General features: G+C 60.5%; 1 long non-coding RNA gene across 1 annotated transcript; it reads left to right on the top strand.

The window, feature by feature from the left end:
• Positions 1-994: 994 nt before the first annotated feature.
• Positions 995-8284, top strand: LOC133362215 (uncharacterized). The gene is made up of 5 exons (XR_009757473.1): positions 995-1058; positions 2579-2674; positions 4859-4946; positions 6802-6889; positions 8231-8284. It is a non-coding gene; the product is annotated as an uncharacterized LOC133362215 (long non-coding RNA).
• The last annotated feature ends 280 nt before the right edge of the window (positions 8285-8564 follow it).

Genomic DNA, 8564 nt, shown 5'->3' with positions numbered 1-8564 from the left:
ACTGTGTGTGTGTCACTGTCACTGTGTGTGTCACTGTGTGTGTGTCACTGTGTGTCTCTGTCACTGTGTGTCACTGTGTGTGTGTCTCTGTCACTGTGTTTGTCTCTGTGTGTCTCTCTGTGTGTCTCTCTGTGTCTCTCTGTGTCACTGTGTGTGTCACTGTGTGTCTGTTACTGTGTGTGTCACTGTGTGTCTGTTACTGTGTGTCTCTCTGTGTCACTGTGTGTGTCACTGTGTGTCTCTGTGTCACTGTGTCTCTGTCACTGTGTGTGTGTCACTGTGTGTCTCTGTCACTGTGTGTGTGTCTCTGTCACTGTGTGTCTGTCACTGTGTGTGTGTTTCTGCCACTGTGTTTGTCTCTGTGTGTCTGTTACTGTGTGTCTCTCTGTGTCACTGTGTGTGTCACTGTGTGTCTCTCTGTGTCACTGTGTCTCTGTCACTGTGTGTGTGTCACTGTGTGTGTGTCACTGTGTGTCTCTGTGTCTCTGTCACTGTGTGTGTCACTGTGTGTGTGTCTGTCACTGTGTTTGTCTCTATGTGTCTGTTACTGTGTGTCTCTCTGTGTCACTGTGTGTGTCACTGTGTGTCTCTCTGTGTCACCCCGTGTGTGTCTCTCTGTGTCACTGTGTGTCTCTCTGTGTCACCCCGTGTGTGTCTCTCTGTGTCACCCCGTGTGTGTCTCTGTCACTGTGTGTGTGTCACTGTGTGTCTCTGTGTGCCACTGTGTGTCTCTCTGTGTCACCCCGTGTGTGTGTCTCTGTGTCACCCTGTGTGTGTCTCTCTGTGTCACTGTGTCACTCTGTGTGTCACTGTGTGTGTCTCTGTGTGTGTCTCTGTGTGTCTGTGTCTCTGTGTGTGTCTGTGACTGTGTGTGAGTCACTGTGTGTGTGTCACTGTGTGTGTGTGTCACTGTCTCTGTGTGTCTCTCACTGTGTGTCTGTGTGTGGGTCTCTGTGTCTCTGTCACTGTGTGTGTCTCTTTGATTTGGTAATAGCTGCTCATTCAGAAGAGGAGTTGGAGACGCTGCTGCTGCTGAGACTGGAGCGTGCCACTCAGAGGTGGGGCCTTACCATCAGCCCCATCAAAACTAAGCACCTGCCTGGGTATATTGTACCATCGGGTGGGTAGGTGGGTGGGGTGAGGTGGGTGAGTGGGTGGGTGGGGTGAGGTGGGTGAGGTGGGTGGGTGGGGTGGGTGAGTGGGTGGGTAGGTGGGTGGGGTGAGGTGGGTGGGTGGGGTGAAGTGGGTGGGGTGGGGTGAAGTGGGTGGGGTGGGGTGAAGTGGGTGGGGTGGGGTGAGGTGGGTGGGGTGGGGTGAGGTGGGTGGGGTGAGGTGGGTGGGGTGGGTGAGGTGGGGTGGGTGGGGTGAGGTGAGGTGGGTGGGGTGAGGTGAGGTGGGTGGGGTGAGGTGAGGTGGGTGGGGTGAGGTGGGTGGGGTGAGGTAAGGTGGGTGGGGGGCGGTGAGGTGGGTGGGTGGGGTGGGGTGGGGTGAGGTGGGGGGGTGGGGTGAGGTGGGGGGTGAGGTGGGTGGGTGGGGTGAGGTGGGTGGGTGGGGTGAGGTGGGTGGGTGGGGTGGGGTGGGTGGGTGGGGTGAGGTGGGTGGGTGGGGTGAGGTGGGTGGGTGGGGTGAGGTGGGTGGGTGGGGTGAGGTGGGTGGGTGGGGTGAGGTGGGTGGGTGGGGTGAGGTGGGTGGGTGGGGTGAGGTGGGTGGGTGGGGTGAGGTGGGGTGAGGTGGGGTGGGGTGTGTCGGTGGGTGGGGTGGGGTGTGTCGGTGGGTGGGGTGGGGTGTGTCGGTGGGTGGGGTGGGTGTGTCGGTGGGTGGGGTGGGGTGTGTCGGTGGGTGAGTGGGTGGGTGGGTGGGTGGGTGAGTGGGTGGGGTGGGTGGGTGGGTGAGTGGGTGGGGTGGGTGGGTGGGTGAGTGGGTGGGGTGGGTGGGTGGGTGAGTGGGTGGGGTGGGTGGGTGGGTGAGTGGGTGGGGTGGGTGGGTGGGTGAGTGGGTGAGTGGGTGGGGTGGGTGGGTGGGTGAGTGGGTGGGGTGGGTGGGTGGGTGAGTGGTGGGTGGGGGTGGGTGGGTGGGTGAGTGGGTGGGTGGGTGGGTGGGTGAGTGGGTGGGGTGGGTGGGTGGGTGAGTGGGTGGGGTGGGTGGGTGGGTGAGTGGGGTGGGTGGGTGGGGTGGGTGAGTGGGGTGGGTGAGTGGGGGTGAGTGGGTGGGGTGGGTGGGTGGGTGAGTGGGTGGGGTGGGTGGGTGGGTGAGTGGGTGGGGTGGGTGGGTGGGTGAGTGGGTGGGGTGGGTGGGTGGGTGAGTGGGTGGGGTGGGTGGGTGGGTGAGTGGGTGGGGTGGGTGGGTGGGTGGGTGGGTGGGTGAGTGGGTGAGTGGGTGAGTGGGTGAGTGGGTGGGTGGGTGAGTGGGTGGGGTGGGTGGGTGGGTGGGTGAGTGGGTGGGGTGGGTGGGTGGGTGAGTGGGTGGGGTGAGGTGGGTAGTTGGGTGAGTGATGGAGTGAGTGAGTATATGTGGCTATTGCAGCGAGTAACTGTTGCTATGGCTGTTGCTGTGGCTGTTGCTATGGCTGTAACCGTAGCTACCGCAGGCTCCACCCCAAGCTCGCAGAGTGACGCCGACGGCCTGGCGCTGGGGGGAGCCGCCGGGGGTGGGGGCTACGCTACCATGGCAACCGGTCAGCCCCCCCCCACTCACCCCCACCATCGTCACCCCCCCCACCCCCCATCCCCTCCCTCCCCCTCCCTTCCACCCCCTCCCCCCCACCCCAGCCACTCACCCACCCACTCACCCACCCACTCACCCACCCACTCACCCACCCACTCACCCACCCACTCACCCACCCACTCACCCACCCACTCACCCACCCACTCACCCACCCACCCACTCAGCCACTCACCCACTCACCCACTCACTCACTCACCCACTCAGCCACTTACCCACTCACTCACCCACCCACCCACTCACTCACCCACTCACTCACTCACTCACTCACCCACTCACTCACCCACTCACCCACTCACCCACTCAGCCACTCACCCACTCAGCCACTCACCCACTCACCCACTCACTCACTCACTCACTCACCCACTCAGCCACTCACCCACTCACTCACCCCACCCCACCCACTCACTCACCCACTAACCCACCCACTCACCCACTCACCCACCCACTCACTCACCCACTCACCCACTCACCCACCCACTCACCCACTCACTCACCCACTCACCCACTCACTCACCCACGCATTTACCCACTCACTCACTCACTCTCCCACCCACTCACCCACCCACCCACCCACCCACTCACTCACCCACCCACTCACTCACCCACCCACCCACTCACCCACTCAGCCACTCACCCACCCACTCACCCACTCACCCACTCACCCACTCACTCACTCACCCACTCACTCACCCACCCACTCACCCACTCACCCACTCACCCACTCACTCACTCACCCACTCACTCACCCACCCACTCACCCACTCACCCACTCACTCACCCACTCACTCACTCACACACTCACTCACTCAGCCACCCACTGACACAGCCACTCAGCCACCCACTCACTCAGCCACTCACCCACTCACTCACCCACCCACCTACTCATCCCATCACTCACCCACCCACTCACTCACCCACTCACTCACCCACTCACTCACCCACTCACTCACCCACTCACTCACCCACTCACTCACCCACTCACTCACCCACTCACTCACCCACTTACTCACCCCTCACTCACCCACTCACCCACCCACCTACTCATCCACTCACTCACCCCTCACTCACCCACCCACTCACTCACCCACTCACTCACCCACTCACTCACCCACTCACTCACTCACCCACTCACTCACTCACCCACTCACTCACCCACCCACTCACCCACTCACCCACTCACCCACTCACTCACTCACCCACTCACTCACCCACCCACTCACCCACTCACCCACTCACTCACCCACTCACTCACTCACCCACTCACCCACTCAGCCACCCACTGACACAGCCACTCAGCCACCCACTCACTCAGCCACTCACCCACTCACTCACCCACCCACCTACTCATCCTCACCACCACTCACTCACCCACTCACTCACCCACTCACTCACCCACTCACTCACCCACTCACTCACCCACTCACCCACTCACTCACCCACTCACTCACCCACTCACTCACCCACTCACTCACCCACTCACTCACCCACTCACTCACCCACTCACTCACCCCTCACTCACCCACTCACCCACCCACCTACTCATCCACTCACTCACCCCTCACTCACCCACCCACTCACTCACCCACTCACTCACCCACTCACTCACCCACTCACTCACTCACCCCACTCACTCACTCAGCCACTCACTCACCCACTCACTCACCCACTCACTCACCCACTCACTCACCCACTCACCCACTCACTCACCCACTCACTCACCCACTCACCCAATCACTCACCCACTCACTCACCCCTCACTCACTCATTCACCCACCCACTCACTCACCCACTCCCCCTCCACACCCTCCCCCCAACCCCCCATGCCCCTCCCTTCCACCCCCTCCCCATCCCCTCCCTCCCACCCCCTCCCCTCTCCCCCACCCCCTGGTGATGGTGATGGTGGTGATGGTGGTAATGGTGATGATGGTGGTGATGGTGGTGATGATGATGATGGTGGTGATGGTGGTGATGTTGATGGTGGTGATGGTGGTGATGTTGATGGTGGTGATGATGAGGTTGGTGATGTTGATGGTGGTGATGTTGATGGTGGTGATGATGATGATGATGGTGGTGGTGATGGTGGTGATGTTGGTGATGGTGGTGATGGTGGTGGACTGTGTGTGGTGGTGAGCAGGTGGTGAGGTTCCTGCTTGCGATGAGGCTCCACCTGTGCCTGCTCACCTCACTCCCTCCCGTCTACCGCACCCAGCTGCTCCACCAGGGTGAGTCACTCGCTCACCCCTCACCCGCTCACTCACCCATTCACTCACTCACTCAGCCACTCAGCCACCCACTCATCCACTCACTCACCCACTCACCCCTCACTCACCCACTCAGCCACTCAGCCACCCACTCACCCACTCATCCACTCACCCACCCACTCACTCATCCACTCACCCACTCACCACTCACTCACTCACCCACTCACTCACTCACTCACTCAGCCACTCACCCACTCAGCCACTCAGCCACTCAGCCACTCAGCCACTCACTCACCCACCCACCCACTCACTCACCCACTAACCCACCCACTCACCCACTCACCCACCCACCCACTCACTCACCCACTCACTCACTCACCCACTCACCCACTCAGCCATTCACCCACTCACCCACCCACTCACCCACTCACTCACCCACTCACCCACTCACCCACTCACTCACCCACGCACTTACCCACTCACTCACTCACTCTCCCACCCACCCACCCACTCACTCACTCACCCACCCACCCACTCACCCACTCAGCCACTCACCCACTCACTCACCCACCCACTCACCCACTCACCCACTCACCCACTCACCCACTCACTCACTCACTCACCCACTCACTCACCCACCCACTCACCCACTCACCCACCCACTCACCCACTCACTCACCCACTCACCCACTCACCCACTCACTCACCCACCCACTTACCCACTCACTCACTCACTCACTCTCCCACCCACCCACCCACTCACTCACTCACCCACCCACCCACTCACCCACTCAGCCACTCACCCACTCACTCACCCACCCACTCACCCACTCACCCACTCACCCACTCACCCACTCACTCACTCACTCACCCACTCACTCACCCACCCACTCACCCACTCACCCACTCACCCACTCACTCACTCACCCACTCACTCACCCACCCACTCACCCACTCACCCACTCACTCACCCACTCACTCACTCACCCACTCACCCACTCAGCCACCCACTGACACAGCCACTCAGCCACCCACTCACTCAGCCACTCACCCACTCACTCACCCACCCACCTACTCATCCCATCACTCACCCACCCACTCACTCACCCACTCACTCACCCACTCACTCACCCACTCACTCACCCACTCACTCACCCACTCACTCACCCACTTACTCACCCCTCACTCACCCACTCACCCACCCACCTACTCATCCACTCACTCACCCCTCACTCACCCACCCACTCACTCACCCACTCACTCACCCACTCACTCACTCACCCACTCACTCACTCAGCCACTCACTCACCCACTCACTCACCCACTCACTCACCCACTCACCCACTCACTCACCCACTCACTCACCCACTCACCCAATCACTCACCCACTCACTCACCCCTCACTCACTCATTCACCCACCCACTCACTAGCCCACTCCCCCTCCACACCCTCCCCCCAACCCCCCATGCCCCTCCCTTCCACCCCCTCCCCATCCCCTCCCTCACACCCCCTCCCCTCTCCCCCACCCCCTGGTGATGGTGATGGTGGTGATGGTGGTGATGGTGGTGATGGTGGTGATGGTGGTAATGGTGATGGTGGTGATGGTGGTAATGGTGATGGTGGTAATGGTGATGATGGTGGTGATGGTGGTGATGATAATGATGGTGGTGATGGTGGTGATGTTGATGGTGGTGATGGTGGTGATGTTGATGGTGGTGATGATGAGGTTGGTGATGTTGATGGTGGTGATGTTGATGGTGGTGATGTTGATGGTGGTGATGATGATGGTGGTGATGATGATGATGATGGTGGTGGTGATGGTGGTGATGTTGGTGATGGTGGTGATGGTGGTGGACTGTGTGTGGTGGTGAGCAGGTGGTGAGGTTCCTGCTTGCGATGAGGCTCCACCTGTGCCTGCTCACCTCACTCCCTCCCGTCTACCGCACCCAGCTGCTCCACCAGGGTGAGTCACTCGCTCACCCCTCACCCGCTCACTCACCCATTCACTCACTCACCCACTCACTCATTCACTCACTCACCCACTCACTCACTCACTCACCCACTCCGCCACTCAGCCACCCACCCACTCACTCACCCACTCACTCACCCACTCACCCCTCACTGACCCACTCACCCCTCACTCACCCCTCACTCACCCACTCACCCACTCACCCACTCACTCACCCACTCACTCACTCACTCACTCACCCACTCACTCACCCACTCAGTCACCCACTCACCCACCCACCCACCCACCCACCCACCCACTCACCCACCCACCCACTCACTCACTCACTCACCCACTCACCCACTCACCCACCCACCCACTCACTCACTCACCCACTCACTCACTCATCCACTCACCCACTCACTCACCCACCCACTCACCCACCCACTCACCCACTCACTCACTCAGCCACTCACCCACTCACTCACTCATCCACTCACCCACTCACTCATCCACTCAGCCACTCAGCCACCCACTCACTCAGCCACTCAGCCACCCACTCACTCAGCCACTCACCCACTCACCCACCCACTCACTCACCCACTCACCCACTCACTCACCCACTCACCCACCCACCTACTCATCCACTCACTCACCCCTCACTCACCCACCCACTCACTCACCCACCCACCTACTCATCCACTCACTCACCACTCACTCACCCACTCACTCACCCACTCACTCACCCACTCACTCACTCACCCACTCACTCACTCACCCACTCACTCACTCACTCACCCACTCACTCACTCACCCACTCCCCCTCCTCTCCTCCTCACCCCTCCCCTCCTCCTCCACACCCTCCCCCCAACCCCCCATGCCCCCCACCCCTCCCCCCATCCCCTCCCAACCCCTCCCCTCTCCCCCACCCCCTGGTGATGATGATGGTGGTGATGTTGGTGATGATGGTGATGGTGGTGATGGTGATGTTGGTGATGGTGGTGATGGTGGTGATGGTGGTGATGGTGGTGATGGTGGTGATGATGGTGATGGTGGTGATGGTGGTGATGTTGATGGTGGTGATGGTGGTGATGATAATGGTGGTGATGGTGGTGATGATAATGGTGGTGATGTTGGTGATGGTGGTGATGGTGGTGATGGTGGTGATGGTGGTGATGGTGGTGATGGTGGTGATGGTGGTGATGGTGGTGATGGTGGTGATGATGATGGTGGTCATGGTGGTGATGATGATGATGGTGGTCATGGTGATGATGGTGGTGGTGATGGTGGTGATGGTGGTGATGGTGGTGATGGTGGTGATGGTGATGGTGGTGGACTGTGTGTGGTGGTGAGCAGGTGGTGAGGTTCCTGCTTGCGATGAGGCTCCACCTGTGCCTGCTCACCTCACTCCCTCCCGTCTACCGCACCCAGCTGCTCCACCAGGGTGAGTCGCTCGCTCACCCCTCACCCGCTCACCCGCTCACTCAGCCATTCACTCACTCACTCACCCACTCACTCATTCACCCACTCACTCAGCCACTCAGCCACCCACTCACCCACTCATCCACTCACCCACCCACTCACTCATCCACTCACTCACCCACTCACCCCTCACTCACCCTCTCACCCCTCACTCACCCACTCACTCACCCACTCAGCCACTCAGCCACCCACTCACCCACTCATCCAC

This window comes from Lethenteron reissneri, unplaced genomic scaffold (assembly GCF_015708825.2).
Source record: "Lethenteron reissneri isolate LAM-NWPU_2019-01 unplaced genomic scaffold, ASM1570882v1 scaffold_1405, whole genome shotgun sequence".
Lineage (NCBI taxonomy): Eukaryota > Metazoa > Chordata > Hyperoartia > Petromyzontiformes > Petromyzontidae > Lethenteron > Lethenteron reissneri.
Note: the sequence above shows the minus strand (reverse complement) of the source record. Positions and strands in the feature narration are given on the sequence as shown.